The 12,500-nt window shown below is 32.4% G+C and overlaps 1 pseudogene; it reads right to left on the bottom strand.

The window, feature by feature from the left end:
* The window catches only part of LOC137618136 (cytochrome P450 4c3-like), a 59,261-nt pseudogene that overhangs the window by 13,287 nt on the left and 33,474 nt on the right, over positions 1 to 12,500 (bottom strand).

Genomic DNA, 12,500 nt, shown 5'->3' with positions numbered 1-12,500 from the left:
TATATATATATATATATATATAAACACTATATATACATATATATATATATATATATATATATATATATATATATATGTATATATATACAGTATATATATATATATATATATATATATATATATATATATATATATATACATAAATACACAAACACACACACACACGCTTATATATATATATATATATATATATATATATATATATATATATATATATATACAGTATATTCAAATAAGCCATATATATTTTTGATACATTAATGTCTGGATTCTCTTAACGACCTTGGGATCAGAGCCCCAGGCGAAATCACACAAAGACAAAAGCTTGTGTCCGGCCGGGAATGGAACCCTGATCGGCAAGCTTGTATAGACAGTGACTAAACCACTTTGAGGCCAAGTAGTTTAGTCACTGTCTATATAAGTTTGCCGACCAGGATTTGATTCCCGGCCGGACACAAGCTCTTGTCTGTGTGTGATTTCACCTTGGGCTCTGATCCCGAGGTCGTTAAGAGAATCCAGACATTAATGTATCAAAAATATATATGGCTTATTTGAATATATATATATATATATATATATATATATATATATATATATATATATATATATATATATATATATATATATATATATATATATATATGTATATATATATATAGATATATATATATATATACATATATATATATATATATATATATATATATATATATATATATATATATATATATATATATATATATATACTGTAGTAGCTTTATTTATAAGTGACTGAATAATAGCAAATGGGTATATGAACATAATAATCTATAATGGTTTATGAGCAATTCGTTGGTCAGTGAGTCAAAAATTTCCTTCATATGCACATTTTTTGTAGACAAGTACTAATGAGACTAGCACGAAATCAGTGCCACGGTGTTCACATAGTATCCATGTGATTTTGACCAAATTATCATGCTATTCTAAAGAAAAGGCAAAAGCAGTCAACTTCTCCTCCTCTCTTGTCTCCTCACATCAGTGACCTTAAAGGTAAATACCATTTCAAACCCTATAAAGATGAGTTTATATTTATAGTTTTGAACATGTGCAATGTATCATGCGTATTTTCCTCATTTCTTATGGGAAAATTTAAAGTACCCCTGTATATATATATATATATATATATATATATATATATATATATATATATATATATGTATATATATATATATATATATATATATATATATATATATATATATATATATATATATAGATATATAAATATATATATGTATATATATTTATATATACATATATATATATATATATATATATATATATATATATCTATAAATATATATATGTAAATATATATATATACGTATATATACTCATATATATACATATATATACACACATAAACATATATATATATATATATATATATATATATATATATATATATATATATATATATAGGTAGTAGGTAATAGATTGGCCAGGGCACCAGCCACCCGTTGATATACTACTGCTAGAGAGTTATGGGGTTCTTTGACTGGCCAGACAGTACTACATTGGATCCTTCTCTCTGGTTACGGTTCTTTCCCTTTGCCTACACATACTGTACACCGAATAGTCTGGCCTCTTCTTTACAGATTCTCCTCTGTCCTCATATACCTGACAACACTACCCTCAATTCTTCTTCACCCAAGGGGTTCACTACTGCACTGCAATTGTTCAGTGGCTACTTTCCTCTTGGTAAGGGTAGAAGAGACTCTTTAGCTATGGTAAGCAGCTCTTCCAGGAGAAGGACACTCCATAATCAAACCATTGTTCTCTAGTCTTGGATAGTGTCATAATCTCTGTACCATGGTCTTCCACTGTCTTGGGTTAGAGTTCTCTTGTTGGAGGGTACACTCGGGCACACTATTCTATCTAATTTCTCTCCCTCTTGTTTTGTTAAAGTTTTTGTAGTTTATATAAAAAATATTTTAATGTTGTTACCGTTTTTTATATTTTATTTTCCCTTGTTTCCTTTCCTCACTGGGCTATTTTCCCTGTTGGGGCCCCTGGCTTATAGCTTCTTGCTTTTCCAACTAGGGTTGTAGCGTAGCGAATAATAATATATATATATATATATATATATATATATATATATATTTATACACACATATATATGTATATATATATATATATATATATATATATATATATATATATATATATATATATACAGTATATGTACTGTATATATACACATATATGTACAAATATATACCCACATATATATACATATATATACATACATATATATATATATATATATATATATATATATATATATATATACACATATATATACTGTATATATATATATATATATATATATATATATATATATATATATATACATATCTATATATATATACATACCTATATATATATATATATATATATATATATATATATATATATATATATATATACACATATATATACATACATATTTATATATACACACACATATACATACATATATATAAATATATGTATATATATACATATATATACATACATACATATATATATAAATATATATATATATACACACACATATATATATACATATATATATATATATATATATATGCATATATATATGTGTGTATATATATATATATATATATATATATATATATATATATATATATATTTATGTATATATATGTGTGTGTAATCTTGAGGTTCAGCTTAATTCTTAATCTGATACTTGAAACATTTTCCTAAAACAGTACAAATTTAGTTAATGTCGGAGTTTTTTTTTTTATATTGTAGTTGAAACCCACTCAGTAATTTTCGAAAAGATACTGTAGAACAAGCTGTTGTGTGTTACCGGGATCTATGGAAACACCAATTAAAGATTTGGAAGAAGAAAGTTTATTATCTAGAAACAGGACTTGGTGTTTTTTTGCTCATTCCAAACCAGAGCATCTATAAAATTTGATGGAGATCAAACTTAGGATTTGAATTCGGAAAGAAATTTATATCTGAAATTGTGCTGTTATTTTGCTCTTCAATGCAGCTTATATCAGACTTCATATGAGTTTCATAGGAAATTCCGGTTTAAAAGTAACATGGATGAGTAGTGTTCATGTAATTAAGTTGCTTGTAAATAAAAGTCAGCAAGAAAAGAGTTTAATGAAGGAAATTCATAACAAGGATAGGATATCATCACATGAAATAAGATAAAGAATCTGCAATTGATTATAGCCCCTGAATCTTATTTGTTTACCAGACTGTGGATGTTGTATGGACAGAGCACAAAAGCCTAAGAATAACTCATAAGAAATTCCTTGATCTTTGCTATGTTAATTTTAATGGTGGCAATGGCTTTGTTAGCCCATGCAATTGTATTCGTAATAGACTAAAGACCATCACCTACATTAAATTTTATGGCAAATATGTAAAATTTAAGTAAGTGATATCTTTTCTTTATTCTGTGGAAAATCATAAAGAAATAGAAGTATTTTTCAAGAGAACAAAATCAAGAATAAAACAAAACCTTACCAAAGATAATGTCCAGGGTACAGAAAGTTACGTAAGGAAAAATATCAACAGGTTTTCCGTCGGCATGTTCACATAATTTCGAAACCATCTTGTTGCTTTGTTTACTGAAAACAGCAATGAAGTCTTCTAAGATTGTAAAGTGAAACGCTGGTGTTAGCATCTTCCTTCTTGAAAACCATTTTCGACCTGTCGGAGAAAGAGATTTAATGGAAAATTATTCATGAGGTTACATGTAATATCCTCGCGTAAGTACAGAAAGAAGCTAAAGATTATGTATTTAAAAAATAAAAAAAAAACAGAAGATTCCATAAAAATGGGTCAGATATCTTTAAAAACAGTTGCATAAGAATCAATAACAGTCATGGTCTCAAAAAGAGCAGTGAATGACGAAGAAAATATGACTGGGTTTTCAAATGGAACATTCAATAAGAATTACTTTATTTATTTATTTATTTTTTTTTTTGTAAAGAGTAGTATACTATCAAACCAGCAACTTCAGTTCAATAGCCTTACTTTTCCTAGATGTGATTAATATTTAAAACTAACAAAACTAATTTTCATGATGATAGAACCTTACCAGTTGAAGTTAGAAGACCAGTGCCCAACCATGGATGAAGATATACGTAGTCAGAACTTTTTGTTATATGTTTACTGGAACCAAGCACAACCTAAAGATAGAATTTGATATAAGAGGGAGGAAAATGACCGTGTATGCCCAGTTCCTAAAGTCTTGTTCGGCGAGTACCCACAAAGCTCCTTGGAACATGTATGTCACCACAAGATAGTTCTCTAACGTAAACAGGAATAAATAGCGTGGCAATGTTTTATAAAACATGGACATGTTGGTAAACAGTTATTCTTGTAGTCAGTTAGGTACAAGAAAATGTATGATACTATCCTCTTTGTTATAAAAGGACCTTAGACACGTCACTATTTGATTTCCTAATTTTTCTCTAAAGCTGGCTTTGCTTAACGCTCAAATTTTCCTCCAAGCAGCTAAGCTAAACATAACGGTAAAATGACTTTGAACTTTGTTGATAGAAATTAGTATTTTCTTTGTTTGCTTCCATCAAAAAATAAAGATAAAAAGCACTTATGTAATGATCCCACCTTTGGACTACTACTCTTACCCTTAAAATATATTGAATTTTGACACACATATATATTCATATAAAGCAATGCTTGCTTACCAGAATTCATGAAATATGACATGAGGTTGGGCTCAAGATAAATAGAAGAAAGATTATGAGAACTGAATATGACATGGAAGATGAAATATCATTGGAAGGAGAATGGATCAATGAGGTAGAATCGTTTAAATATTTAGTAACTGTGATCTCTAATACAGGGTCTTTAGAATTGAAGTTTAGTGAAAGATTGAAAAAGCAAATCAGACAAAGGCTATTTTAAGTAAAATTTGGAAATAAAGTCGCTTGAAATTACATATGAAAATCAGGCTATGTATCAGGCTATGTATCAGTTTAGTGAGATCGGCGATACTGTATGGACATGGGTCGTGGTATGACAATGAAACAATATCCGACAAATTTTGTAGGTTTAAAAACAAAGTCCTCTGAAGAATATTGGGAGTTAAATGGCAGGCCTGGATTAGAAATGAAATAATAAGAAAGATTACTCGACTGCCACACACCCACAAACTTTCTTAGTTCGTCAATCCATCATCTACTCTTCCATCCCCTGCTTCTTTTGCAATCTCTAGGGATCCAATCTGCTATTCTTAGTGTCCCTGTATTATAGATGAGATCATGGTGAGGGGTAGATGGAGATGGTTTAGGCATGCTCTTTGCACTCCTCCAAGAGAGATTAGTTCATCAAACGTTTAACTGGGCTCCAAAAGGCACTAGATGAGTTGGAAGACCCAGGCATACATGACTGAGGAATATGAAGCGTAAAGTAGGAGATGATGGATGGAGAAGTACAGAATTAAAAGCTCACGATAGAGAAAACTAGCAAAATTTAACCGAGGCCATTTTGCGTCAGTAGGCATAAGGGGAGATGAAATATATATATATATATATATATATATATATATATATATATATATATATATATATATATATATATATATATATGTATATATATATATATATATATATATATATATATATATATATATACATATATATATATATATATATATATATATATATATATATATATATATATATATATATATTGTTACGGCTAGTAAGTTACGTAAATTCCTGTGCTCCAAAACTCACCTGTTTTATTTTACTTCAGTCTAATACATACTAGAAATACACCGAGCTCTGAGAAAATCACATAACTCCCAGACAGTAATATATATGAACACTGAATATCCAAAGGTCCCTTTACTTTATACTTCAAACAAATCTGGGTGATTACTTTACATGAACTATTCTAAAACCAACCTCTTACTTCGGTTTTTAGTCAGGTGATACGAGCAACGTACTAAGAAAAAAATATTGGTGATCGAAATGATACACACTTTACAAAAATAAATATATTCTATAAAAAATAACAGCCATTCAAAAGAATTATTACCAAAAATAAATCACTCAAAATTTAAATCCAAACTAGTCCTGAGACTTATAACACTTCAGAAAATGCTACAAACACTTGTTTACTAGAAAATTAGTTTATGAAAATATCTAATTATGATAACTAATGAAAAGAGTTAACACTTTAACACTCTAATGAATACACAAAAATGAAATTTACATTCACGTAACTGTTACACCTACATCTTTTGGTTCACACAATGTTACAAAACGGTTAAGCAAAATTTCTAATGATCATCACTATTTACCCTAAATCTCACAGGGCCAGTTACAAAAATTCAAGTTATAAAAGTACTTACATTAACACACTACACTTTTATAATCACCCAATAATGTCACCAACGTTTGAACAACACTATATGTGATATATGTTGGAGAGAAATCACTAATCACGTTTGAGAGGAAAACACTATACACACTTGAGAGGAGAGAGGGCTGGCTAACGTTAGCTTTTTCAAAAGGGATAGGCTGGATCTCTTCTGCTTCCTATGCATTGCTAGTTCCTATATATGCTAACTTAATTCATTCCAGAACCTTCCAGTTCGGCCTAATGGAAGTGGGGGGCAGGGAGGGGGCACGGTCTAGCGGCGTCAAGGTTGCCAACATAATAATTTGAAGAAGGGGGTACTAAAGTTGCCTGTGAAACAACTCTCTCTTAGCCAACTCCGCCCACATTCCTCTATTAACGTTAATAAAAGAATAAACTTTGTCTAGAATTTTCATGTCTTTCCTAATCACATGGGAACATAAAAATTACGTAATCCTTCGTGCTCATACCTCGGGTGTATCATACAGCATACCTACAAGGTTACATAAGACTTCGTAACAAACCTATGTAAAATGAAAAAAATAATTCTGTAAAATAATGTAAATTTACATATACGAAACTGAATGAAAATACAATTAAATGATTGACGAAAGTATTCATCCTCTTCCTCAATTATTTTTCCACACAGAAAAATGAGTATAAAACCTCTTTTTATACAAAACCCATGAAGTTTTACTCCTTGAGAGTAGAAGTGAATACCCAAAAAGTATTGAAACAGTACCATCGAAACTTGCAGAAAGGACTCTAGCCAGTTGTACAGCTCAGTACAGTGCACACTAGTAACTTAATTAAATATATATATATATATATATATATATATATATATATATACATACATATAACTTAATCAATATATATATATATATATATATATATATATATATATATATATATATATATATATACACACGCATATATACATACATACATATACCAAGGCACCTCCCCCAATTTTGGGGGGTAGCCGACATCAACAAATGAAACAAAACAAAAAGGGGACCTCTACTCTCTACGTTCCTCCAGCCTAACAAGGGACTCAACCGAGTTCAACTGGTACTGCTAGGGTGCCACAGCCCACCCTCCCACATTATCCACCACAGATGAAGCTTCATAATGCTGAATCCCCTACTGCTGCTACCTCCGCGGTCATCTAAGGCATCGGAGGCAGCAGCAGGGCGTACCGGAACTGCGTCACAATCGCTAGCCATTCATTCCTATTTCTAGCACGCTCTCTTGCCTCTCTCACATCTATCCTCCTATCACCCAGAGCTTCCTTCACTCCATCCATCCACCCAAACCTTGGCCCTCAACCTTATATATACACACACACACCACACACACACACATACATATATATATATATATATACATATATACATATATATATATATGTATATATATATATATATATATATATATATATAAATATATATATATATATATATATATATATATATATATATATATATATATATATATATATATATATATATATGTGTGTGTGTGTGTGTGTATAATTGAATTGCTTGTGTGCACTGTACTGAGTTGTACAACTAGATAGAGTCCTTTCTGCAAAGGATTCGTTGGCACTGTTTTAATACTTTTTGGGTATTTACTTCTACTATAAAGAAGTAGAACTTCACGGATTTTGTTTTATACTCATATTTTTGTTTGACAAAATAATTGAGGAAGACGAAGATTACAGATGCTGCTACACAAGTGTGTGTGTTTTAAGATTGGATTGTTTCAACTAATTTTACTATGATAGATATTTTTCTCCTAACAGTAATATAATTAATAAATTGTCAACGCATCTGAACTATAGCCAAGGGCGGTGATTATGCAGAAAAAAATATTTTACTTTTATCCCAAATTCGTTAAAATCAGGTATGACAACCACAAAAGGGAAATTCATCGTTACATTCTCTACCTGGATGTTTAGGTCTTACTGTGGGCCAACCTAATGCTTTTCGTTAGCTTTAATGGTAAATTCTATGCTAAGTATAGGATTTATTGGCTATTCAGGTGCTTTGCTATTCAGTACGCTGGGGTGGATCTCTAGGAGATGATGAAATGGATAGTGTTCCAATTCTCAGGAGATTCACATTGCTAAACATATGATCATGCTAGGTCTAGTTTTCATATTTGAAATTAAATACTTTTTTAGAGGATGGTTAATTTATCAATTATCCTAATTTTCTTGAGAATTGATTCATCGTTCAGGGGATTTTATTTTATTTATTTATTTATTTTATTTTTATTTATTTATTTTTTTTTTGTGATACGTCGAATCGCGTAGAATAGCATGCATTGTCTTGTCTACCTAATAAATTGTGACGTGTTTTTTATGAAGTCTTTCGATAATGCAATTTATATATCAATTAAAACAGGGCTTCAGTCTTTATTTGTCTTTATTTGTGGAAGGAAATTTTAACCGGGGATTTGAGATCTCGCTCCAAATGTGTGACTGTCGAAGACCTTGACTTCAAACCTCTTCTTCAGAGCGTACAGTGTTTTATGCGATGAGGGTATTGGGCCATTAGTTAATTACCCTCAAACAATAATGGTAATAATAATAATGATAATAAAAATAATGATAATAATGGCAATGACATAGTCATGACAGTAAAAGCAAATAAAACTCAACTATTGAAATATATTTTCAAAAACTTGAAATCAGACAATCAAAGGAATTAGACATAGATCGATCTACTTACTTCAGCAGTTTCTGGTCTGTATAAGTCCACCACAGGCATACCACCTCCCCAGAATCTTGCAATTGGGGTGTGGAAATTCCATATGTAAATGTATCCCATACATCTTTGGAAGAACTCTGTCAGGGATCAATTGAATAAAAAGATCATCTTGTGATAGGATAGACATGAATATTCATGACTATTGGATATTCTATAAAGCTTTTTTATTGTTTATTATTAGAGTAATGGGGTTATATTTCACATTAAATGCATTTATAGTACAATGGCTTTGTTCATGGTTACTATTTATGAGATATTTTTGTTTTAAATCATAAGCGAGTATGATAAAACGATTAAATCAGTACCTCTTGGATCGACAAGGAAATCAGGGGTATTTCCTATTATTGGCCAAGCCTTGGGGCCCGGAATCTTTTCTATCCATGATACCTGGAAATAAGATAGGTTTATCTACTAAGGGACATGCAATTTATTAGGAAATGATTATTTTGGTTTATATACACTGGTTTTGTATGCCGGGAATGCGCACAAGGCCCAATATATATATATATATATATATATATATATATATATATATATATATATATAAAAGTATATTACCTTTTTGGTTATACAATATATATATATATATATATATATATATATATATATATATGTATATATATATATATATATATATATATATATATATATATATATATATATATATATATATATATATATATATATCCATCCATCCACATACCAAGGCACTTCCCCCAATTTTGGGGGGTAGCCGACACCAACAATGAAACAAAACAAAAAGGGGATCTCTACTCTCTATGTTCCTTCAGCCTAATCAGGGACTCAACCGAGTTCAGCTGGTACTGCTAGGGTGCCACAGCCCAACCTCCCACATTTCCACCACAGATGAAGCTTCATAATGCTGACTCCCCTACTGCTGCTACCTCCGCGGTCATCTAAGGCACCGGAGGAAGCAGCAGGGCCTACTGGAACTGCGTCACAATCGCTCGCCATTCATTCCTATTTCTAACACGCTCTCTTGCCTCTCTCACATCTGTCCTCCTATCACCCAGAGCTTTCTTCACACCATCCATCCACCCCAAACCTTGGCCTTCCTCTTGTACTTCTTCCATCAACTCTTGCATTCATCACCTTCTTTAGCAGACAACCATTTTCCATTCTCTCAACATGGCCAAACCACCTCAACACATTCATATCTACTCTAGCCGCTAACTCATTTCTTACCCCCTTTCTCTCCCTCACCACTTCGTTCCTAACCCTATCTACTCGAGATACACCAGCCATACTCCTTAGACACTTCATCTCAAACACATTCAATTTCTGTCTCTCCATCACTTTCATTCCCCACAACTCCGATCCATACATCACAGTTGAACCACTGGGCCTTTGGAATGAATCCCACCATCTCTTCACTTCTAATTCCAAGACACGGTTAATGCATGGCTGGACACACACTACATCAAAATACACACATATATACACCACAAACTCAGTTACGAACAAAATCAAACTCATATATATATACGTGTAATGTATATAGTATATATATATTTTTACAGGTAGGCAGATATGCGAGAAATATTTAGCAAAAGGTAAGGAGGTGTATGTTGCGTTTATGGATCTGGAGAAAGCGTATGATAGAGTTGATAAGGAAGCAATGTGGAATGTGATGAAGTTATATGGAGTCGGTGGAAGGTTATTGCAGGCAGTGAAAAGTTTCTACAAAGGTAGTAAACCATCTGTTAGAATAGGAAATGAAGTGAGCGATTGGTTTACGGTGAGAGTGGGGCTGAAACAGGGATGTGTGATGTCGCCGTGGTTGCAGACGCAGAAGAGAAGTTTGGCCGACTAGTGACCGAATTTGGAAGGGTGTGTGAGAAAAGGAAGTTGAGAGTTAATGTGGGTAAGAGTAAGGTTATGAGATGTACGAGAAAGGAAGGTAGTGCAAGATTGAATGTCATGTTGAATGGAGAGTTACTTGAGGAGGTGGATCAGTTCAAGTACTTGGAGTCTGTTGTTGCAGCAAATGGTGGAGTGGAAGCAGATGTACGTCAGAGAGTGAATGAAGGGTGTAAAGTGTTGGGGGCAGTTAAAGGAGTAGTAAAAAATAGAGGGTTGGGCATGAATGTAAAGAGAGTTCTATATGAGAAAGCGATCGTACCAACTGTGATGTATGGATCGGAGTTGTGGAGAATGAAAGTGACGGAGAGACAGAAATTGAATGTGTTTGAGATGAAGTGTCTAAGGAGCATGGCTGGTGTATCTCAAGTAGATAGGGTTAGGAACAAAGTGGTGAGGGTGAGAACGGGTGTAAGAAATGAGTTAGCAGCTAGAGTGGATATGAATGTGTTGAGGTGGTTTGGCCATGTTGAGAGAATGGAAAATGGCTGTCTGCTAAAGATGGTGATGAATGCAAGAGTTGATGGGAGAAGTACAAGAGGAAGGCCAAGGTTTGGGTGGATGGAGGGAGTGAAGAAAGCTCTGGGTGATAGGAGGATAGATGTGAGAGAGGCAAGAGAGCGTGCTAAAAATAGGAATGAATGGCGAGCAATTGTGACGCAGTTCCGGTAGGCCCTGCTGCTTCCTCCGGTGCCTTAGATGATCGTGGAGGTACCAGCAGTAGGGGATTCAGCGTTATGAAGCTTCATCTGTGGTGGATAACGGGGGAGGGGGCGTTGTGGCACCCTAGCAGTACCAGGCAGAACTCGGTTGAATCCCTTGTCAGGCTGGGCGGAATGTAGAGAGGAGAGGTCCCCTTTTTTTGTTTCATTTGTTTGATGTCAGCTACCCCCAAAATTGGGGGAAGTGCCTTTGTATATATATATATACATATATATATATATATATATATATATATATATATATATATATATATATATATATATATATATATATATTATCTGCTAAGCTACAACCATAGTTGGAAAAGTAAGATGTTATAAGCCCAAGGGTTCCAACAGGGAAAATAGCCCAGTGAAGAAAGGGAACAAGAGAAAAAAATTTAAGAAGATTAACATTGAAATAAGTATCTCCTATATAAATTGAAAAAAACCTTAACAAAACAAGAGGAAGAGAAACAAAACAGAACAGTGTGCCTGAGTGTACTCTCAAGCAAGAGAACTCTAACCCAAGACTGTGGAAGACCATGGTACAGAGGCTATGGCACTATGCAAGACTAGAGAACAATATTTTGATTTTGTAGTGTCCTTCTCCTAGAAGAGCTGCTGACCATAGCTATAGAGTCTCTTCTACCCTTAACAAGAGGAAAGTGGCCACTGAAGTATTACACTGCAGTAGCCCTTTAGGTGAAGAAGAATTGTT

Source organism: Palaemon carinicauda, chromosome 24 (assembly GCF_036898095.1).
Source record: "Palaemon carinicauda isolate YSFRI2023 chromosome 24, ASM3689809v2, whole genome shotgun sequence".
Lineage (NCBI taxonomy): Eukaryota > Metazoa > Arthropoda > Malacostraca > Decapoda > Palaemonidae > Palaemon > Palaemon carinicauda.
Note: the sequence above shows the minus strand (reverse complement) of the source record. Positions and strands in the feature narration are given on the sequence as shown.